The 24,250-nt window shown below is 41.9% G+C and overlaps 1 protein-coding gene across 1 annotated transcript in view; it reads right to left on the reverse strand.

Moving 5' to 3' along the window:
• Nucleotides 1-17,115: 17,115 nt before the first annotated feature.
• Nucleotides 17,116-24,250, reverse strand: part of IRS1 (insulin receptor substrate 1) — a 63,106-nt gene continuing 55,971 nt past the window's right edge. Inside the window, exons 2-3 of the mRNA XM_045775267.2 lie at nt 20,798-21,954; nt 17,116-18,525 (exon numbers count right to left, since the gene is read on the reverse strand). The gene's annotated coding sequence lies outside the window, so the exon portion shown is untranslated. The remainder of the gene's footprint in view (nt 18,526-20,797; nt 21,955-24,250) is intronic.

The following is a 24,250-nucleotide window of genomic DNA, read 5'->3' on the forward strand; positions in this document are numbered from 1 at the left end:
CTTGCTTTTGAGGTTTCATTTGAAAAATGTTTCCTGCTAACTTTCTGATCACCAATTCTAATTTGGGGGAGGGAGAGGGTTTCCAACACACCTGAGCAATTCTCTGGCATCAGCTGAATATCCTACAGCAAAACTCAATTGAGACCCCATTCACATGGAGGTAACATCAGATCCCACAGCTTAAGGACTCAGTCCCACAAGACTGAGATGCCAGTCATAAGTTCATGTTGTTACCTGTGCTTCTGACTGACTGGCTATAGATTGGAGATTCTAATGACCCTCCCCCCCTTCCTTGGGTTTGATTAATTTGCTAGAGTGGCTCGCAGAACTCAGAGAAATATTTCACTCACTAGATCACTGGCTTATTATAAAAGAGTATAATTAAGAGTAGCCAGCTGGAAAAGGCACAAAGGGCAAGGTATGGGAAAAGGGTGTAGAGCTTTCAAGCACTCTCTGTGCACTCCACTCTTTCCAGATCTCCACGTTTTATCAACTGGAATCTCTCTGAATCCCATTCTTTGGGGGTTTTATGAAGGCTTTGTTCCATAAGCATGATTGATTAAACTATTGGCCTTTGGTGATTGAACTCAGTCTACAGCCTCTCTCCCCTCCCTGGAGGTTGGGGTATGGGGCTAAAATTTCTAAGCCTGAAGGTCATCTCTCCTAGCAACCAGCCCCCATCCTTAGGTTACCTAGGTGCTTTTCAAAAGTTACTTCATTAATATCACAACAGGCACAGTTTTTGTTCTCATGACTTAGGAAATTCCAATGGTTTTAGGAGCTCTGTGCCAGAAGTGGGACAAAGACCAAATATTCATTTATGATTGTTAATCACAATATCACACCTGCTCCAGGCAACAAAGATATTCTTCCTTATTTTCTTCATTAACTTGTTTTTTTTTACCTTTGAGATTTAATTACCTAATTAAATCCATCTAAAGTTTACCTTTAACTGAGATATTCAGGAAGAATCTAGCTGAATTTTCCTCTAAGTTTTTCTAATACCACCTTAATTGGTTGTATGGTTGTGATGGTGAACTTAATGTGTTAGCTTGCCTGGGCATAGTGCCCAGATATGTGGCCATACATTATTCTGGATGTTTGTGTGAGGATATTTTTGGTGGAAATTACCATTTAAATCGGTAGACTTGAGTAAAGCAGATTGCTCTCCGTAATGTGTGTGGGTCTCGTCCAATCAGTTGAAGGCCTGAAAATAACAAAAGATGGACCTCCTCTGAGCAAGAGGAAATTCTGGAACAGATCATCTTCAGACTTAAACTGCAGCATCAGCAGCACTTCTGTGGGTATCCAGTTTGCTGGCTCACCCTGTAGACTTTGGATCAGCCAGCCTTTATAATCATGTGTTATTACTTTGTTAAATTAACACTGTTAAGTGAAGGTTCAGGGAGCTGGATGGTGAGTCATGGTTCAATAAAAGACCACAAGAGAAATTGAAAGAGAGAATTTTATTACTCACAGGTGCTGGAGGAAGTACACAGCACTCTTCGAAGTTCCACATGGGAAAGGCAAGGGAAGGAGCAGGTAGAGAAAGTGACAGGATCTGGGGCACATGCCTTTATTAGGATCTACAGGTGGAGTGCTTTGGGGTTCTCAGATTAAGGCAAGATTGGTAAATTCGAATTTAAAAAGCAGGGTTTTGGTAAGCTCCATGGGGATTCTATCCAAGAGGAAGGTCCTGGGAGAACAGGAGACTATTTACTATAAGGGCCTTTGTGGAAATCACATCAATAACCTACACTTACTTGGGACCTGTGGGCTGTTATGTAGGGCATGGGCTTGCATGAGGGGCAAGGGTGAGGTTAAGGCCCCCAGTGGCTGCTTGGCCAAATAAAATGGATGCCAAGGCAGCAGTACCATGGAGTAGGTTAGATAAACTGTAAACATTCTGAGAGCCAATTCCTTTAAAAAAAAATCTATATACACACATATCCTACTGGTTCTGTCTCTCTAGAGAACCCTGACTTATATTGTAGTTTTAGTTTTAAACATAATTTATTTAAGACCATACATTCAGGGCTCTGGCCTTAACCCCTGTATCCTGCTTGTTGGTCTGATGGAATGATTTAGTATTAATCCTTCTTTTGTGAAACTTAGTCCATGACTTCTGTCATAATACCTGCTAGGACAAATCCCACTCCTTGTCTTTTGATTGACCTAACAATTTGTAGAACTTCACTCCTCCATGTACGTTTTTTTAATAATAATATTTGTTATTATATTGTGTTAGTCACCATACAGTACATCCCTAGTTTTTGATGTTAAGTTCCATGATTCATTACTTGTGTATAACACCCAGTGCACCATGCAATACGTGCCCTCCTTAATACCCATCACCGGCCTATCCCATTCCCCCACCCCCCTCCCCTCTGAAGCCCTCAGTTTGTTTCCCAGAGTCCATAGTCTCTCATGGTTCATTCCCCCTTCTGTTTACCCCCCCTTTCTTCTTCCCTTTCTTCTCCTACCGATCTTCCTACTTCTTATGTTCCGTAAATGAGTGAAACCATGTGATAATTGTCTTTCTCTGCTTTACTTATTTCACTTAGCATTATCTCCTCCTGTCCCGTCCATGTTGCAGCAAATGTTGAGAAATCATTCTTTTTGATGGCTGAGTAATATTCCATTGTATATATGGACCACAGCTTCTTAATCCAGTCATCTGTTGATGGGCATCTCAGCTTCTTCCACAATTTAGCTATTGTGGACAATGCTGCTATGAACATTGGGGTGCATATGGCCCTTCTCTTCACTATGTCTGTATCTTTGGGGTAAATACCCAGTAGTGCAATTGCTAGATCATAGGGTAGCTCAATTTTTAACTTTTTAAGGGTCCTCCACACTGTTTTCCAAAGTGGCTGTACCAACTTGCATTCCCACCAACAATGTAGGAGGGATCCCCTTTCTCCACATCCTCTCCAGCAATTGTTGTTTCCTGTCTTGTCAATTTTTGCCATTCTAACTGGTGTAAGGTGGTATTTCAATGTAGTTTTGATTTGAATTTCCCTGATGGTTAATGATTTTGAACACTTTTTCATGTGTCTGTTAGCCATTTGTATGTCTTCATTGGAAAAGTCTGTTCATATCTTCTGCCCATTTTTTGATTTATTTCTTGTGTATTGAGTTTGAGAAGTCCTTTGTAGATCTTGGATACCAGTCTTTTATCTGTAGTGTCATTTGCAAATATCTTCTCCCATTCCATGGGCTGCCTCTTAGTTTTTTTGACTGTTTCCTTGGCTGTGCAGAAGCTTTTTATCTTGATGAAGTCCCACAAGTTGATTTTTTTCTTTTGTTTCTCTTGCCTTTGGAGATGTGTCATGAAAAAGTTGCTGTGGCCGATGTCAAAGAGGTTGCTGCCTATGCTCTCTTCTAGGATTTTGATGGATTCCTGTCTCACATTGAGGTCTTTCATCCATTTGGAGTTTATCTTTGTGTATGGTGTGAGAGAGTGGTCAAGTTTCATTCTTTTGCATGTAGCTGTCCAATTTTCCCACCACCATTTATTGAAGAGACTGTCTTTTCCACTGGATGTTTTTTCCTGCTTTGTCAAAGATTAGTTGCCCAAAGAGCCGAGGGTCTATTTCTAGGTTCTCTATTCTGTTCCACTGGTCTATGTGTCTGTTTTTGTGCCAGTACCATGCTGTCTTTGTGATCACAGCTTTGTAGTACAGCTCAAAATCCGGCATTGTGATGCCCCCAGCTTTGTTTTTCCTTTTCAACAGTTCCTTGGCGATTCGGGGCCTTTTCTGGTTCCACACAAATTTAAGGACTATTTGTTCCAGTTCTCTGAAAAATATCATTGGTATTTTGATCGGGATGGCATTGAAAGTGTAGATTGCTCTGGGTAGCATAGACATTTTAACTATGTTAATTCTTCTGATCCATGAGCATGGAATATTTTTCCATCTTTTTGTTTCTTCTTCAATGTCTTTCAAGAGTGATTTGTAGTTTCTAGAATATAGATCCTTTATGTCTTTGGTTAAGTTATTTCCGAGATAACGTATGATTTTTGGTGCTATTGTAAATGGAATAGATTCCCTAATTTCTCTTTCTTCAGTCTCGTTCGTGTGTAGAAATGCAACTGATTTCTGAGCATTGATTTTGTATCCCACCACACTACTGAATTGCTCCATAACTTCTAGTTGTTTGGGGGTGGATTCTTTTGGGTTTTCCATATAAAGTATCATGTCATCTGCGAAGACAGACACTACCAAACTCATTCTATGAGGCCAGTATTAACTTGATCCCCAAACCAGGCAAAGATGCCATCAAAAAGGAGAATTACAGACCGATATCCCTGATGAATATGGATGCCAAAATTCTCAACAAGATCCTAGCTAATAGGATCCAACAGTACATTAAAAGGATTATCCATCATGACCAAGTGGGATTCATCCCTGGGATGCAAGGGTGGTTCAACATTCGCAAATCGATCAGTGTGATAGATCACATCAACAAGAAAAGAGTCAAGAACCATATGATCCTCTCAATTGATGAGAGAAAAATCATTTGACAAAATACAGAATCCTTTTCTGATTAAAACACTTCAGAGTGTACGGATAGAGGGTACATTCCTCAATTTCATAAAAACCATCTATGAAAAGCCTACAGCAAATATCATTCTCAATGGGGAAAAGCTGGAACCCTTTCCCTTAAGATCAGGAACACGACAAGGATGCCTACTCTCGCCATTATTATTCAACATAGTACTAGAAGTCCTTGCAACAGCAATCAGACAACAAAAAGGGATAAAAGGTATCCAAATTGGCAAAGAAGAAGTCAAACTGTCTCTCTTTGCAGATGACATGATACTCTCTATGGAAAGCCTCCGTGTACATTTTAGGATAAATTTATCAAGTTTCTTTTTGAAAATCTGAATGTAATTTTGATTAGGGTTGTACCAAAATTATAGGTTAATTTGTTGCAACCAAGGGCATGAATATCTCTCCATTTCTTTGATTAGCACTTTATTTTTTATTCTTCCTTGTTTCCAAGTACATTTATTTCAAAGTGCTGCTATGTTGTCACACAACTTTAAAAACCAACTTTATTGAGGTGTAATTTAAATTACATAAAATGTAGTCATTTTAACTCCACAGGCTGCTGTTTCAACTTACGCATCCCACAGAGTAACCAGCTGCAGTCACATCTCTACGTGTCCACTACCTTCCAAAAGTTCCCTCATGCCCCTTGTCAGTCAATCTTTTCTGACCCTTCACCAAAGCAACCACTGATCTATAGATCAGTTTTCCCTTTTCTGGAACTTTATATAAATGGAAACATACAAGAGGTACTATTTTATGCCTGGTGTTTTTTACTCAGGATAATGTCTTTGCAGTCCATCCCTGCTGTGGAGTGACTCAATACTTCAGTCCTTGTTTTTCCTGAGTATTATCCACTATACAGATTTGCTGCAATTTGTTTAGCTCTTCACCTATTAATGAGCATTTTACTTGTTTCCAAACTTGGGGTTAATATAGATAAGTCTTCTGTGAACATTTGAGTTCGAGTGTTTGTGTTGTCCCACAGATTTTGAACTATAGAATTCTCTTATTGTTCATTACTAAATACTTCCCAATTTTCTTTATAATTTCCACTTTAACTTGAGAGTCAGACAATTATGTTACTTAGCTTCCAAATATATGAGTTTTAAGCTTTCTTTTTGTTATTTTCTAAGATTTCCAACTCCTATCTATTATGGGATCAGTTTTTATAACTTGTTATCCTAGAAAAATTATCCGTTACAACCAAGTTCACACATTTATTTTTATGAAGGGATGCAGTGCATTCCCTGAAAGTCTTTTTAATCACCTTTTTTTCTGTGGTTCTTTTCCTCTCTTTTAAGTTTGTTTGTTTGTTTATCTTTTACATAATCTCTGTATCCAACGTGGGGCTGGAACTCACACCCCTGAGATCCAGAGTCCCATGCTCCTCGGACTGAACCAGCCAGGCGGGCCTCTCTGGTTATTTCCTTATTACTAGTTTATATAGTTTTCATTTGTGTCTTCTTTTTTCACTTATTTAGATTAGCTGATAGTTTTGCTTTGCGTTGCTTCTTTAAAAAAAAAAACAGATATTGGGGGGTTTATGACTCTACTCTTTATTTTCTCAATTAATTTGTTTTCCTCTTTCACACTTTCTCCTACTTTCCTTTGGTTTAATCTCTCCTCTTTGTTAGTTTTCATTTTTTATTACATATGAAGAGAATAGAGTAGAATGTATAGTTTTATAACACAAGTTTTGGTAGGTAATATTTTCATTTTCGTTATTTCCTGAGGGTTCTGCAGTTTTGGTTTTGGGTTCCTGTGTGACCCAAGAGTTACCTAAGAAACATGAGAAAAGAAAATTTCCAGGTGAGTAGAGTTTTTGTTGTTGTTTGTTTTCTTCTAATTTTTTCCCATAATGATCAGGAGATGATTTTTGTACAGATTGGACTTTGCTAAGTTTCTCTGTGTCCTAATAGTTGGTCTTTTTTTGTGAATGTTCCATGGACACTTAGGGGAAAAGGTATGCTCTGTGTTCATGGAACAGGGTCTGAGATACAGCAATTGGATTTCCATCGTTAATTTCCTCGTGTAGGCCTTTTACTGCTTTTATTACTTTTTATTCCCCCGATCTGCCATGGGCTAGGAGAAGGCATGTAAGTCTCTTTCTAGCAAGTGTTTTTGCCTGTATCTTGTATTGAACTGTTTTTCTTTATGCCTGTTGATACCGCCTTCTTAGGCTTAGGTATATTTAAAACTGTTAGAACCTTGCTCTGAATTGTACTCTTTAATCATACTAAACTGTGATATATGCAAGTTAGGAAGGCAACCAGTATATCAGAATTATTACACTTCTATTGCCTCCCCATGGCTCTTTCCTCCCCTATCAATTTTAGTTTCGAATATGTATTTTTACACGTTGAATATACTTTTACTTCTACCATTTGGTGCATCACCTGTAAATTGTGTTTTCTCTTCCCCTGAGCGGTCAGGAAACCCGCGCACCTATGCAACCTGGGCTGTGTCACGCTATCACGATCACGTTGACATCATCAGGCTTTATAACATTTACATTCGGTTCCATAACAACGCATCAGTATCGATCTAAATGGAATCTGTTGTGACTGCCAGGCCTTTCCCTGTGCTTTCGATTCTGGTTGCCAGCCCTCCGCCAGCAGGTCTTAGGCTCCCGAAGAGAAGGCCTTTGTCCCTGTCCTGTGAGGACCACGGGGTACGCCTCCAGTGCCAGCAAGACTGAGAGGAATGCAGCCGGTTGGAGACGAGGAAAATGGGTTTGGAGCCCTAGGCAGGGGCTTGGCCCGAAGTACTGAGTTCATGAGCCTGCCAGCCTGAAGCAGCAGAAAGAGGGCAAAGCAGAGCAAGCAGGAAGGACTTGGCTATAAACATAGCTGATGTGTCCCTGAAAACTCAAGGAAAATCTGGTCAGAGCTTCCGCAGGGAACATAAATCCTACCAAGGAGATGGGGACACTGAATCATGAAAACTTGGGTTTCAGTGGCAACCGGGTCACATGTGACCCTCAGGCCAGATCGGCCTGGGAACATTTAGACTACATCTGAGATTTAGATGTGATTCAGTAGGAAAATACATATTTTTGCAGATAAATAGTGAGGTTTGCTTAAACAGAAATGTGAGATAATAGCTGTTTATATGAAGCGCTTACCCTACTAGATTCGGATGTGTGCTTTTGTCTTTAAATAATAATCAGAGTTAGAACTGGAGACAAGAAGAAAAGACTCCCTGTTACTACTCCTAGCTTTGTCTGAATTGAATTTAAAATCGTCTTGTCGTTCTAGCCTGTCTGACCTCATCTACCATGTGGACGCTGCACACACGTAGCCCCCTGGTGTTGGACTTCAACACGCCCTGGGATTTCACATCCCACCTCCAACTGTCCAAATCCACCCCCACCCCGCCTCCCTCCCCTGAGTTGTCAGGGGCACAGGTCCAGAAAAACAAAATCACCTTGTCACAAGGCTTTCCTGTTACCCTCATCCAGAGGCCACTTCTTCCTCCTTTGAATTCCCATGATGTTTTATCTGTACCTCTCATGGAGCTTATCTCTTTCTGGCTTGTATTCTAGTTGTTTACGTGTATTAGACATCGTGGTCAAGAGGAAAGAACTGCTGGCTGTAGAGTCAGACCTGTCTGTGGATGGATCCCAGGTCCGTCCCTCACTAGGTGGGTGGCCTTGGGAAAATACCGACTTTTGGAAGCCTCCTTTTTTGGGGGGGGTTTGGAGTGCAAAATATAAAAATAATATTCTCAGAATTGTTTTGAAGATTGGAGATATCATACATAAAACAGAGTGCTTGGTAAAATACCAAGAGAAGTCAATCATTATTATTATTATCATTATTTGTGATGTTATTTTGGTTAATTCTTATGTCCCCTACTATAGTATTTATTTATCCATTTATTCAACAGGTATTTATTGAAGACAAAGTCTGTGTCGGGCGATGGGGGCCCGCGTGGAGCAAAAGACAGAGGGTTTGCAGGATAAAAGCAGAAGATAAATAAGCAAACTAAGAAATACAGAGTTAATTTCAGATGAAGATTGCCCTGTGAAGAAACTCAAAATACTCAGTGGGGACCAAGAGATGTAGGGGAGATGAGGGAAAACCACACTGGGAGGGGAGCTTGGACTGAGGGGTCTCCTGGTGGATGAGAGGGAAGCACCTATGAGAAGTTCTGAAGCCAAGGCATTTCAGAGGAGGGGGCAGGGAGGTGAAGGGTCTGGGCGGGGAAGGAGCTCACAGCAGAGTGAGTGAAGGAGAGCATGCTAGAGGTCAGGCGGGAAGAGCCAGGCAGGAGCCAGTCCCTCAGAGCCAGGCTGGCCCTGGTCAAGAGCACGGATTTTACTCTCAATGTGATTGGGAACCTTCTGGAAAGACATGGTTCACTGACTTGTATTCAGTGTTCTATCTGCCATTGTGTTTGCCTCCTGGAGAGCTGTTAGCCCACAGATTTTTGAAAAAGGTAGAGGAAGCCAGGAAGGGAGAGAGAGCGTGAGGGAGAGCTGGAGGCAGGGAGAGATCCTACTAGACACCCACACAGATGAGTCTGATGGTTCTCCTCCTTCTCAGGGGCTCAAGGACAGACTGAGGCCAGCCTTGGTGGGCGGAGAAAACATCTATCCTCCTGTGAACGTTTGGTGTCACACTGGTCTCTTTCCTGGGGTGGTCCCAGATGGCGGTGGGGGCTGGGGAGCTGGGAGGTCTTCGAGAAGAACAGGCTCCTGGCTGCCTCTGGCTTTCAGGTCACAGATAACAACTGTCAGATGGTCTCCCTGTGAAGCAATAAGCTTCCCCAAAACAAAGAGGCTGGCCAAGCTCCAGAAAAGCTGCAGTCTGGACAGAACACACAAGCCTGGAAAAAATTAAAAGTTCATGAGCAACTGAACAAAGCATCTCGGGGAAATGCAAGGGGTTAAACGTAAGCACACGATGTTCCCGAGCCCCTGAACGCACAGCAGAAAAACAATCGCACATCCTTATCCTTGGTAAGGGGGAAAAAGAAAGCAGGAGAGAGACAAGTCAGTGTTCCCATGTGAGAACTAAAAATAATGCTGTGTGAGGTTGGCCTAGCCCTAGAATGGAGGGAAAGAGAAATGAAAGGCAGGAGATGGGATGACACAGGATGATAAGACATTGGCCAGAGGCAGGGCCTGCTCAGGGCTGCCCAGCTTCTTTGTCTTGGGCAGAAGGCTTCCTCCACAGCGTGGGGTCCTGAACCTGCCCTAGCGGGGTCCCCTGGACGTCCCCCTCTTTAAGAGCGCTGTGGCGGGGACAACCTACCCTATAAATGAAACAGGAATGACAGCTTCCTCGTCAATATTTTTTCTTCATGAAGTTTAATCTTAAATACGAAAAGAGTGGTACTCAAGCCTGGCCAACCCCAGGGACCAAATGGAGCAGGGGGCATTGGCTAATTGACAAGCATCCCCAAGAGTGCTGCAATGACACCAGAACAGCAGTGTTTGGATGAGCAGGGAGTGTGAGAGGGTGAGACTCGGGGACCCTAGTTGAGTCCAACGGAAAGTTTACGGAGCCTGGATGGGAGGCAAGTGTCCCGTCCCGGCTCCTATCTCAAGGAGAGTAATGCAGTAGGTGGACTGAAAGGTAGAACTGGCTAATGTCTTTATTGTTCTTAACGCCCAGTTTCCTCATGGGTGCCAGTCTTGAGCTCAGAAAGCTGCACGAGTGAATTTCTGAAGCCAAGTGGAGATCACAAAATTCCACCTGGGGCTCCATCATTGACTTTCTCTGGAGCACGGGCCTTTTTTTTTTTTTTTTTTGCCAGAAATACAGAATTAGGGGGCACCTGGGTGGCTCAGTCGTTAAGCATCTGCCTTTGGCTCAGGGTGTGATCCTAGGGTCCTGGAATCAAGCCCCACATCGGGCTCCCTGCTCTGCTGGGAGGCTGCTTCTTCCTCTCCCACACCCCCTGCTTGTGTTCCTCTCTTGCTGGCTGTCTCTCTCTCTGTCAAATAAATGCCTAAAATCTTTAATAAAAAAAAAAAAGAAAGAAAAGAAATACAGAATAAGGAACAGGCAAGTTAGACTCCTTGTGTCTAAGGCTTTTTTAAACTTTACAGATACAAAAAGATAGCCCAAACCATGTTGGCACAAAGGAGGAGCTATCATCCAAAAGTTGTGAAAATGTTTAGAATCAAAATTACCATCCAGAGTCTGCATGTATGGGGTGCCAGCTATGGGCGAAGCACGAGTCCAGATGCACTGGGTATGGCGGGAGGACCTGTAATGCATACCAAACCATTGCAGAGTAAACAACATCATCCCCACATTATATATGGTAAAACTATGGCTCTGAGGAGCTAAGCAATTTTCCCATGGTCTCTTAGCTAGTAAGCAGGATTTCCTGGTTGGCCTAGAACTGTCTAATTCCAACACTTTCCAATCCTTTCCTAGAATAAAAACTTATCTCTACATGACCACAAAAGGAAAAATTAGATGGTGAATTTCAACCGCGTGGTCATCCATGTTGAAAATCTTTGATCATTGATGATGTTTTCATTGGGGGCTCAGCAATTGTATGGAACGCGCACGGTGGCATCGTCTTCTTACTTGGAATACTATAGTGTGGTTTCCTATTTTGAGTTTGTAATTTCCAAAGAGAAATGCTCTTTTTCAATTTTTAGCTGAGGGTTTCTTTGTGTCATGAAGATCAGCTCCTTTGCTGGGGCACAGAAGAGTAAAAATAGATTTCCCGTTAGTAGCAACAAGTAGGAGTTGTTTGTCTGCCAGAAGGAAATTCTTTCATTCTTTTCCTGCTTCAGTTCTTTTTCTGCCAACAATTAAGCAAGGTTCATCATTGAGTGGGCCAGAGCCAACTTCACAAATGGGTGGCATAGGTGGTCACCTACCAAAATGACCTCAGGGATGTGAAGACAAGGGTGTTGAACCCAGGAAAGACTTGAGAGCACCAGCCAGGCAAGGACCCCCCCACCCCCAGAAAACAAAGGAGAGAAAAAGTTTAGCTTTGATAAACCTACCCATAATTGGAATGATTCTGAATATCTAGAAATTGAGGTTATCATTAATTTAGCAAACATGCAAATATTATGTCATTGTCAAAGTCAAGTTTTATTTTAATTACATGTAGGAGAAAGGGTTCACCTCATCATACTCCTTTTCAAGACTCAGTGCCTATAAAGTATTAAATCTGCTTCAACTAAACTAAACACCCTCTATTAAACCCCACATGGGTACCTAAAGTCCCACCATTAGCAATTACTTTCTGTTTGCCAAAGTGTTCTCTTCCTTCTGGGTATGTTTTCTTTTTTGAGCCAAATGCCCTGGGAGCTAATACATTCATTTCATATATCTCTGGAAAAAATAGTTTATCAGATGTGTTTTCTCCACTCCAGAAAGACCCTGGGCCCCATGAAAATATTTGGCGAAGAGAGGTACCCCACCTCAGCCAATGTGTAGAATCGAGGAGAAAAAGCACTAGGGACAAATTTGCTGACCTAATATTTTTGCCCTTGGCCAGTCCTTAATTCTATACCATTTGCAGGGCATCATAAAAATGTAAAATTCTGTGATTCCAAGAAACTATCTCCCTGCTTTGAATCTTTGGTGAATCCACTAGAAATCACAGTCCTTTCTCCCCAGGGGGGAGAAAATGAACACTGCCAACCCTGTGAAAAACATTGCATCAGATTTTCGTGTTGACAGGTTTCTGAAGCCCAGGTTATGATTAAGTAATCCTCATATTTTATAAACAAAGAAGTGCAGGGCCAGAGAGAAGAGTCACACAGGTAGTGGCAAGGCAAAGACAAGAACTGAAGTAGTTACACAGCCATTAAAAGAAAGCCCAACCCCCCCATCAGATTCCCATCTGTCAAACATTTCAGCAAACACAAATAGTAGGCTTACTCTATTCAGGGGGAAGTTTGTTTAGCTCAGCCAAACACATTTTATTTTTCAACAGATGAAGTAAACCAGATTCAGAAGTCTTCACTTTTGTTCACATACGGGGCATTGGGTCCCTGCTAACTGGAATAGTTGGTATGTGGTGGGGATGAGACAAGGTTGTAAAATTAAATGAACAATTCAAATTTAAACCAGAAACATGCTGCTGATAGAAAAAATAAGTTGACTATTTTAGATGCCTCATTAACATTTCCTCCTTGAATGGGGGGGGGCGCTGTGAGTGCGCACAAGCGCTCGCGAGTGGTGTGCATGTGCGTGTACATTTGGCTGCCATCTTCTCTGACAAGCAAATTAGAAGCTGCCTTTAACCTGGTGAGGAAAATCACTTAATTAAGAATCAAGTTTTAAGAAATGAATAAGAGACAGCCCAGGAACACTTTCATCCTGACTTAATCAGAAACCCTCCAAAGCACTAGAGAAAGTTGGACCTGGGGGGGGGGGGGGCTCAGGGAGGGGGTACAGGTTGTGTCTGGAGTAGTGAACTGTAAATCAAGAACTTTCCACATGGCATTTTCTGACAACCTAGGGTCATAAATGTAAACCAGGATTTCAAAGAACATGGATTTTTGTTGTTGTTTCCGTGTCTTTCAATTATTAAACTTTAAAACAAAGCTCTGGAATTCACTGGAACCAAGTTGGGATTCCAGCTCGACACTTACCCACTGAGTGACCTTAGACACGTTCTTCCCTAGGCCTTCGATTTTTTTTTTTTTTTTTTTTACTCTCTAAAATGGTGTTATATATCTACAAGCTTTTGGGATAAAAGGTTACACGGGCACATAAGCTGATCCCTTGACCAGACACAGGCAAGTAGCAAAATGCTCAGAAAAGGTGAGCTGGGGGGGTTACTTGGGTTTTCACTATATCTGATTCAGGAGAAGTTGTGAACTCATGGGACCTTAGTTTCTTGACTTTACCTGAGAATCAGGAGTTGTACCAGATGACAGATAAAGGACTCCATCCAGCAGCAAAACTTTTTGAGTCTAGGACGCTTTCTGGTCTCTTTGAAAGTCATGAAATCCGTGCATCAGCGTTACACACAGCATACTGGGCCCCTGAAAGAACCCCCACAAACTCACCAGGAGTGGGGGGCATTAAGAAATTCATTTGATCAACCTGCTATAAATTCAATTTTAAAATAAAGTCACCATCAGTGAGGGTGGGACTAAAATACAATTTCCTTATATGTAAAACCAGTGGTCCAGATCTGAGATTACTTGCAGCGGGAGCTCCAAGGAGGCAAGAACTGTGTCATTATGAGGGTATCTCTCACACACAGCATAGACTAGTTCCTCAATAATATTGTGGGTGTGATGAATAAAATATTGATACTCTATAATAATAAAAAAATAACCAAGGAATTGCCTTCCTAGCTAATGACTCAATTTATGACAATGGCTCTTCTTTTTCTTTTTTAATCCAATAATCCTGAAATCTCTTATCTTTGTCTTGTAGGTTACCAGGTATTATCTTCCTAACTGGAATTCATGCCCTTGGAATTCATGCTATTTCCTACCTAAATTTAGACCAATTTTATTAATTTCTACTTTATAGATTGCTTTTTCCAGATGCGGTGAGGATCTCCAGCTGTATCATTTCTTCTCTCACATTTACAACTAAGCACATGACACTTGAGATTTGGAGCAGCATACATACAGAAGAGAACAGAAAGGATAATGCCTAGTGAACACCAATAACACAGTCCTCTAACGTCAGGGTATAAAATAACCCTGGAGAGATACGTGTGTTCTGGGAAACAACTGATTACTAATAGAGTCTCATGAGGTCTTTGTTCAAATCTATTTGGTATCAGCTCTTCAGGAAATTCTGTGTGGCTCCTGTACAGTCCAAGCTTTGAGAAGCGCTGTGGATTGGTGGGGTTCAGGACATGCTACCCCAAAATAGGACACCTTGGCATATTCAATATTTTAAGCTGAAGAAATTTAAGAAAACAGCAGAAGCAGGAAGATCACTCTGACCTTCTCCCCTGGAACAGGCCATGACACCCTCATGTGAATGGTGCCTGCCTTACACCCACAAGAAAAGAGTGTACTTATCTCCGGAGACAAAGGGGTGTCTGAGGAGAATCAGAATAAGCAGGCTTTGCTGCTTCCCTGTTTACTACCATAGCTTCAGACTCCTTAACCTTTCGCCTTCTTCCACAGTTACCCACTTTTCATCAAACCAAGCCTAAACGTCCTCATCTAGCTGTTTCTTTGGGTCTTCATTTCCTGAGAAAAGCTCCCATGTTATGCAAAACTTACACAGAATACATTTGGATGCTCTCCTCCTGTCAATCTGTCAGTTTAATTTTCAGGGACCTCAAAAGTGGAGGAAACTCTCTCCTCCCCTGCAGGGTCTATCCAAGAGGGATTCCTGTATAGGAGGGGCTCCCACCATGCTTTCACTTCAGGGGAGGTCTCGTTTTTTAGTTCAGTTGAGACTCAGGCATCTACCTCCTCACGTATTTTCCTCTGGCCAATCTTGGTCATTCACCTGATCACCTGTATCTCTAACAGAGAATTTAAGAAGCTCTTATTTACTTCTGTTCACAGAGTTAATATGTAAAACCTAATGCCTAAAAATCCACAGGTTTGGATTTTATGTGCCTTTCACATTTCACCTGTTGCCCTTGTTTGTTCCTAAAATAAAGCTGAGTATTTCTATTCTGTTGCTGAAAAGGGGGGGGGTACTTATTGAGAAAAACAATAGGGATCAGAAAGAGATTTTTGACATGAATTAACTAAGCAAGACATAAAGAATGGAAACAAACCTAGTAAGGCCCTGTTACTTTGTAGGGTGAAATTCGTAAGTTGGACAGAGCTTTACTTCTGGGCTCCTGTGAGATCATACTTGCTCGGCAAATTCATGACACAAGGCAGCTGGAGTGATAAATGCTTTTCATGTACAGAACTTAATTTTCGTTTAAGTTCTTGGAACCCAGAGACTTGCAGCGGCGCCGATGAGAATAGAGACTCTGTGGTCAGGCCGTCCTCCCTGGAGAAGCTGCTCTGTTGCATTGGAGCTGGTGACAGAGACACGCCCCTCCTCACCTCTGCTTGCACATCTGGTTAACAGGGAAAAAGACGGTACCTACCTCTGGGTTACCGGAAGGCTGAAGGGAGATAATTGCTGCAAATCCTCGCAGTTAACCTAGAATGCATGCAGAACGAATGTCGCTCTTGTTTGTAGCAGAACCAGGGACGTAATCCCCAACTCTTGATGATTAATTCTCGCAGACCCTTTATTGACGTTTTACTTGATACGGTTTGTTTCTGTATACGTGCAGAGGCAATAAGACAGTTATGCTATAAATCGCACCACCGATTCGTTCCAACTAGACTGCCCTCAAATTACCGCTCAACAGCGATGTCTACGTATAATTTCAATAGAGGTTAGAGTGATGTTTGCCGTGTGATACCGCTGGGAGGCAACAATCAGTTGTGGTCATTGTTTTTCTTTTAAAAGTAAACGGACACAGTGAATATACAGTGTAGATGAAATAATGATTTCAAGCGTTTATTCAATCACGTTCTGTGCCACCTGTGAGCAACGCAGGTATCGTTTACGATGCTGGGCAGACGGAAGACCCCTCTAGCCTGATGTGCCAAGTCAGAAAACTCAGGCTGCTTACTTTCAGTGGAGTATCACACTCATTCAAAAAAAATGAAATTAAAAAAAAAAAAATCTCCAATCTGTTTCCACAATGTTCAGTAATTTGAGTTTGCCCTAACTATGTAAGACACACCAATCATCTACTTAAATTGTTTGAGCAAGAAAGCTCAGTTTGGGAGAAAGTGGGGAGAGTTGACTGTTTCTATATCAGCAATGTGTTTTATTATTCACAAAAATCATCAGTGTCCTATCGCTCTAGTGGTGAAACATTCCAAAAGATTCCACTGGCACAGAAATCAGGGGTTTCCCAACTCGCCCACCATGAGTTGCCTGTTTAAACACACACTCCTAGATAGCTCCAGGGAATCAGCATTTCTAAGTGACTCTAGCAGTCAGACAAGTTTGGGTAACACTTCTCCACAGTGGGTTTCAGCCCTGACCCTGTACTAGTCTCGTGGAGAGTGTAAAAAGCGGCGGCCTGTAGCCACGACCAACGCCCAGACCCCACCCCAAAGTCAATCAGCGCCTCTAGACGTGGCCCCGCCATTGAAGTTTTTTAAAAGCTATCCAGATGATGGTAACATGTAGCCAGCGCATCTCAGGCCCCGTGCCCACAACCCCTCAATGGCGATCTGCATTTGAACAACCTCTTGGGGGATCCATGTGCACACTGACGGTTTGGACGAGGCTGTTAAAGGGCCTATCAACAGAACATCTATCTTTCCATCCCGAGGAGGACGGCATTTTGCTCCCCACTCCCTCTTCCCATTTTACCACCACCAACAAAAGCAGCTTGAAATCTTTCCAGAGGGCTCTTTCTTTATCCTCTTGGCCACTGAAAGCCAACTGAAGAGGGATCGTGTGAGGCAAACCTATCTGTTCCAAAATCATTTATTAATTAAAGTATCTTAAATAGTGTATACTGCTCTTACCCAAATTCCCCAGCAACTTTTAATTGGCAGTTTCTGTTCCATGTCCCATAACCAAAAACATTAAGGATCACTAGCATTCACATCCGTGAATTCATTTAGACAGTTTTCTTTAATTAACGATGAAGACACTACAATTCTAAGTACCAGACAGAATCAGGGGGGAAAAAAACCCGAAAATAAGCATAACACTATAAAGAAAACTCAGAAAAGTGAAACACTTCTAAATAAAAATATATACCTGGCCTGGTACCCATTGCATATATACATAATACATATGTTATACACGTATATACAATCAATGTTTTGGTAGCAACACAGACCATGCCTTGGTCCTTTTGTACACAGATGAAGCAGCACCATCGGCAGCACCACCATCTGAAGATGATAAACCAAACTGCACATACATCAAATGAAAAAATATATATGGATTTCATTTGGCCCACCCTGCAGCCAAGAGGTGTAAGGAAAGAACTTTGTAAGAAAAATTGTTCCGGGAACTACATTCTTAAGCCAATAGCAAAGTTCTAAGGTCAACAAACAAAACAAAACAAAAAAACAAAAACAAAACAGCACTAAAGATGCCTATACATATACGGACAAGTTTTCCTGTTTACCGAATTTGTCCTATCACGTGGCATATTGGTTAACATTGGGGAAAGTAACCACATAAGCAAAGAGAGATTTAAATGCCAGGTGAGCTCTTGGCGTACACATCACAAATGCCAAGTCATCAACAAACGATGAAAGGGGGACAACTCTCCAGCTAAGTCACGTTTTCTAATCTTATTAGCTAATTATAAGTTCTTTATTACTGACAAATTCCTTAAGAACAGGATCGAACACCTTCACTATCTTTCTACCTCCTCTCAGCACCTAACTGGATGCTCTGGTTACAAGCAGTGGGAAACCCAACATGCCCTCTGACCCACACATTCTCTACCCACGCTTAGGAGATGGATGGACAGAGCTATGGTGGGATCTCCACGACCTTATCTGGCTTGACTTTGGAGGTGATCAAAGGCACCAGTGTCTAACCCTTGATGTTTTATTGACTAGAAGAAGGCTATTTTGCTCTCCAGAACTAAGCTCACAAGACTGGAGGTCTTTCTCTTAGTATTGGCAAGGCCATATTTCCTCACATCCCAAGAAGTGCATGTTTCTTCCCCTAAAGTTTTTCAGCCACCTTTATGAATGCAGCATTACGTCCAGCTAATAACACACACGGTGTCCTAGGAACACTAACTCCCCTGTCAATCATCACAAAGAAGCGACTTCGTGTGCGGCTTCCATCCATTCTCCTTTGCGTGCCTTCCAAAGGGTCCTCCTGTCTCTCCCCAGTCAAGGTCTTAATTCCCACAGTGTCTCTGGTTTCAGAGCCTCTTTGTGTGATGGACTGACCCACAGAACTCCGCCAGAGCACTGAGAGCACTTCACATTTCTCCCATTTTTCATGGCTCTACTGTCAGTGGACGATGAGCTCCCCTCGCATTTTTAAACCACCTGCAGTAAAGAAAATTAAAGTTTTCAACTACCTGGCAAATTGCATTCAGGATGCAAGATTGAACAAAACAGGGCTTCGGTATTATACAATACTGTTCCTTACAGTATCGTAATATTGTTTCTTAATACTTAAAATGTCTCAGATCTAAAACACAGCTAGGACACAATAGGGGAAAATAAAGGTTAAAAATCTCTACTTTTGGCTAGATGATTTTTAGTAAACCCATTTTTGCAGTCAACCTAGATTAGTTCAGAGTCCCTGACCTTTGAAAGTTAGCAAGAAATAGCCACAGACGTAACATCAGTACTGAATTGTCATTATTGACTCAGGTGGTTGATCATTAATGGATTCTCTTCACTTCTAGCTCGTTCTAGGACTTTTTTTTTTCCCCGAATGAAGATATCATCAAAGTCATGAACTATATTTGTTCTTTCCACAAAGGAGAATTTTAAAACTCTGCCTAGGTCTCTAAGAAAGAACACTATAAAAGGTTGGTCTCATGAGGAAAAAGCCACTAACTTACAGGTTAACCAGAGGCCACGAGAAGCCCCATTAATGTAATTCCTTGGCTGGCCTACAAATACTTGGAAATGGATAAAAGCCAGCTCTCAATAGGAACTGAACACAAGGATTTTAGCAGCTGACGTTGCTCAAGGTCATGCTCCGTTGCTCAAGGTCATGCTCCGTAGGCAGAGCACGAGCTTTTGCCTTAAATACCAGCAACTTCCAGTTTTAAATTGTTGAAGTCTGATACCACCACCAAACCCAGCTCAGGGACCACTAGAAGCAGCTCATTAAATAAGAATTTCTACCTTTATACTATTTGACTCAACAAAACATCAGAGAAATTAACCAAGAGATGGCTTTTCCAGTCTGTTCATTTCTGTTCTCACCTAAAATATGTTGATTCTCCACATGCAGAGGTATCTCGGGAATACATATTCAAAGTATAGTTTCCTTGAGGAATAATAACCAGCTCTACAGGAAAACAGTTGGGGCTGACTTTGTTCACTGATGTCTCTTTAACGACTTCTGTCCTCAATGGAAGAAAGCAAGCGAAAGCAGGACAGCTTGCTTTCTTCCTCCACTAGCAGGAGCAGGAGGCAGAATATTTGAAAAAAATGTAAGTTAGTTGGACTAAGAAAGTCTTTTTTATAAAAGTGTAAAAAAAAAAATTCATAGATTTTTTAAATCGGTAGTGTTCTCTCCTCATAGGAAATGATGTAATTCAGCAAGTTCCTTGAAAACAATGGATTCTTATGACTACGGACCTATTCATCTTAGAAATTGATGAGCGTGCAAATGATTAGAATCTGCGACAATGAACATCGTTCCCCAATCTGTGAGGTACATGCCATCTGGTTGAATTAACAGTAACACAGGCCTCAGCAGCGCGAGGGGTTCCATTTATCTCCACTCCCTGTTGAGTAGAGTAGGGGTCCCCCCGACCTGTTGGACGAGGGGCAGCAGCCACTGCAAAGGCCCCCAACCTTGTCCCTTCCTTGTAGCCCCTCCCCGACCCAGGGAGCTCAACCCATCAGAGGAATGGAACGTTGCTCCTCTCCACAGCCCGGCTGGGAACTTCTAATCGTTTACACGGACTCTGAGGGAGCCTGACCTTGGCATTTGTTCACTTAACCTTTAGGAAGTTTCCCGGCAAAAAAGATTAAAAACACGGTAGGTGATATCTTTAAGTACGTTCACGGCCTTCTCTTTTTCACAAGGAAAAATTCCGAGATGTGTGTGTTTTCCAACCAAGAGGAAGATTGACATCTTCACTGCTGGCTTGATGTCTTAGGAGCCGGTCATTATGCCTTGACATGCTCTCTGTATACTGGGTTTTATTAACGAATCGCTAATAGGCCAGTACCCACCAGGGCAAATGGAACCAGTTACGTTCGGCTAAATCATGTAACTAACATGGGAGGGTCTCAGAAAACAAGAGATAAGGGTCTTGTGGGAAATGACACGTAGCCCTGGTCGTGCTAAAAACCATTTTTCTGAAATTTTAACTTCTGGTTAGAAATCAAAGACAAGGGGCGCCTGGGTGGCACAGCGGTTAAAGCGTCTGCCTTCGGCTCAGGGCGTGATCCCGGCGTTATGGGATCGAGCCCCACATCAGGCTCCTCCGCTATGAGCCTGCTTCTTCCTCTCCCACTCCCCCTGCTTGTGTTCCCTCTCTCGCTGGCTGTCTCTATCTCTGTCAAATAAATAAATAAAATCTTAAAAAAAAAAAAAAAAAAAAAAAAGAAATCAAAGACAAGTACTCACTTGTCTTACCATTTTTCTCGAGACGATGTCAGAAATAAAATACCCTAACGTGTGCACAAAAAAAAAAAAAAAAAAAAAAAAAAGGTAGCAATGGAGCAGGAAGCTTACAGAAGTGGGGGGAGGGGGAGAAGAAAAGATCAACAGTCTCTAGTTTATTATGAATAGAAAGAAATTTCCAGAATTTACAAACACCCACATTGTTCATTCCAAAGAGAGCTCTTGATTTAAAGGGATCACCCAAGTCTCCTCCTCTTTACAGTATATACAATGGAAGACTTTGATTTCCTTTGCTTGTAATTTTGTTTCCATTCAATGGCCAATTTTAAGCTGACACTTGAAAATACCCCGTAGAATATATCCTTCTTCAGTTTAATTAACATGGTCTATTGCCTTACAGGAAAAAATACAAAATTAAGATCAATTCTTGTAAGGATCTCAGCTCAACATCAGGGCTATATTACAAGAGATAGTATCCGCAAATATAACTATACAATTGAGAACCATCTAATGGCACTATGATTCTTATTATATTATTTTTCTGAATTACAATCTTAAAACAAGGATCGTACCCTAGTCTACTCTTGTTAGCCTTGTTTTAAGTATCTGCTCCACTCTTTACAACAGAACATTGTATACCTCAGTTCCACATCCAAAAAAAAGATGTGCTGTAAGAAAAGTTACATTTTAATTAAAAAATTACACATATAAATCAAAACCTATGTTAAATATTTAATACTCTCTCCACCCAACACGAATAGTTTTGTATGAAATAATTTACAAGGATGCTTTGTCATACACAGTTTCAGCAGCAGATGAAATGGATCTTGTAAATGCAATGAGAGTAAACCCATTCTCTCGTGGCGTGGTGGTGGGCACATCAGCTCACGTGGCCAGCTAAGTCCTTAAGGTCAAAGATGAAGTTTATGCAGACTCATGGTTCGGGTGTCACAGTGCTTTTTTGCTTGGCACAATGTAAGTACGTGCAGTTCAGTCAAGGAACTCCTGAGGATTGCAGAAAGTAAACAAACTGAAATGAATGCATCGTACCATCTACTGAGGAGAAAGATGTGAGGTCCTGGTTGTGAATCATGAAATATTCAGAGTCTGGGTACCCATGAGGAAAGGGAGGATTTGCTGAGGTCATTCAGGTCTTCATTCTGAAAAGGAAAACAAAAGGATTCGTCACCCCTGGCCTCGCAAAATGCACGTTCCATCAGCTTTGAAGGGTTTTTCTTTAAAAAGGAGGCAGTGTCAGAGAGGCAGAAGTTACGGGCACAAACAGTACTGTGTACTTAAATAAAATCAACACGCTGTATTTAACTTTCCCCCCCCTTTCAAAATGCAAGAGTCTAAAGCAAATACAAACTCAAAATAGTCAATATTAAATCAGTCAACAGATCGATGTGATTTGGAGGCTTCAGAGTCTAGTAACACAAAAACACAAAATACTTTGATGTTCTGAGGATCCGAACAAAAAATGTGAATTATAGTTGTTGGGTCAAAGTATATCAAATACGGTAAGCGGGTTACAGTCAGGCTATGCTTCACCTTCTTTTGGTTCAAAGTCAACTGCAGATTTTAGAATTTCAAGTTGCAGGGCCTAACATTACAAAATCTGAAGTCAGTTTCTAACGTGACATTGCTTGACGTGAGCATTTTAGATGCAAAGGAGACCCAAGTGAAACAGACGTAGTTAATCATTAAATTAAAAAAGAAAGGGATTCTGATTTAGATCTAATAGAAATGTTATTCTGGCAGAGGCACATGGTTTCTATGCAATTCCAGAAGGCAGACCTTGTGAGGCACTACCCAGGCCATTCCAGAGACGAGACACCTTATTTAACCTCATAAGCCCTCTTTTGCTCTCCAGTATTAACATTAGTCCTTCTGAAGCCCACATTTTTTTATGTAGTCCAAAGTTATCTATAAATACCAAGATTTATAGAATGGCGCAGAGTAGATAATAAATATTGCCGAATGGGTAATTTGTTGATTAAATGCTAGGGGGGATATAAAGATGAATTGTGCTACAGGCCCTGCTTTCTAGAAAACCCAAAAAGGAAGGTAAGCTCCATTCATAAATAGAAAGAATGCAAAAGAAAAAGGGGGTACGTCCCATGGCAGATGCACAGGGAAGATGCTCTCGCTGCAAGGAGGGAGGGAAAGAAGGCTCCTAGCCAGGAAGAGAAAGGAAGTAGCCCACTGACACGTCTGGCTTGGACTGGAAGAAAAGGAACAGTCTGGGGCTGTGGAAACGGGCTCGTTGTCTTCGCTGCTTCACTGCATCCCCAGAGCCTTGCACAGGGGCTGGCGCACAGTGAAAACTCAACTAAATAGGAATGGAAAGAATCAAAGGGACAAAGCCCAGGTCCCACTGAGAGCACGTGATAAAATGAGTTCTGGGGAAGGGTATGGCCAGGGGCAGGCCAGGGGGAAAAGGATGGGTTGTGTTGAATCCTAAGGTCTGTGAAAAGGGGTCACAGGAGGTAGATCTGCAAATGTGGGTGGGACAGATGGCGAAGAATCTCGAATGAAAGGCAAAAGTACCTTTACCTAAGTCTAGGGACAACAGGACACGTTTCAGGATATGTCCAGATGAAGCAGTACTAACGCATGTCAGCACCAAGGAAAGGAACAGCTTCCACAAGCCATACGGTGTATATGTTGCCAACACAACTGCTTATCTCTCTCTTCCCTTGAAGGAGAGTATGGCTGGGACCAGTCAGCATTCACCATTTGGCTTTCAGGTAAGTGGAAATTTACTAAACGTGGACTCCAGTTTTATGAGATTTCTGTTGTTGTTTTTTTTTTTTTTTAATATTAACGCTGCCCCTAAATGACAGGTAAACACTCTGTTTTTCTACAGACAAAAAAAAGACTTCCCATGGAGACACCCATGTAAAAACAATACAGGACTCCAGGCTTGTCCCTCTGATTGTCAGAGAAACAGGTCTTACTTTGCGTGGTTCCTACAAGTGAAAGGAAAACCCAACCCTTCAAAAACCCTGGAGACCGATCTCCAGATCACTTATTTACTTTCAAGATTTTCCTGACCTCACACTGCAATCTCTCAGAATGTTCCTCCAAGAATATGCAGACAGAGCTTCACACGGCTTCACCGCTCTGGGCCCAAGATGAAGTGGGAAGTCCACACTTTATTAAAGGGCTTGAGACAAACAAACAAAATGCTTATTTATAGAAGGGGGGGGGCAGGATGAGTGAAGGGCACATGGTGGTATGCTTTTCATTTTATACCTGGCTCTCAGCCAGAAGGGCTGAATGAACAGCTTAGCTCACCACAAACTGTATCCAGTTTTGTCCTCGCACGTGCCAACCTCTGAGGAGGGAACACACTCCGGCTTCACCAGATGCTGAGATCTATTGCTTTGGGCCACTCTGAACCCCTCCCTATAATTCCCCACAAGTATGTATGTTCAAAGAGCAGGAAATAAA

The sequence above is a fragment of the Ursus americanus genome, chromosome 1 (assembly GCF_024610735.1).
Source record: "Ursus americanus isolate L20-20 chromosome 1, mUrsAme1.1.p, whole genome shotgun sequence".
NCBI lineage: Eukaryota > Metazoa > Chordata > Mammalia > Carnivora > Ursidae > Ursus > Ursus americanus.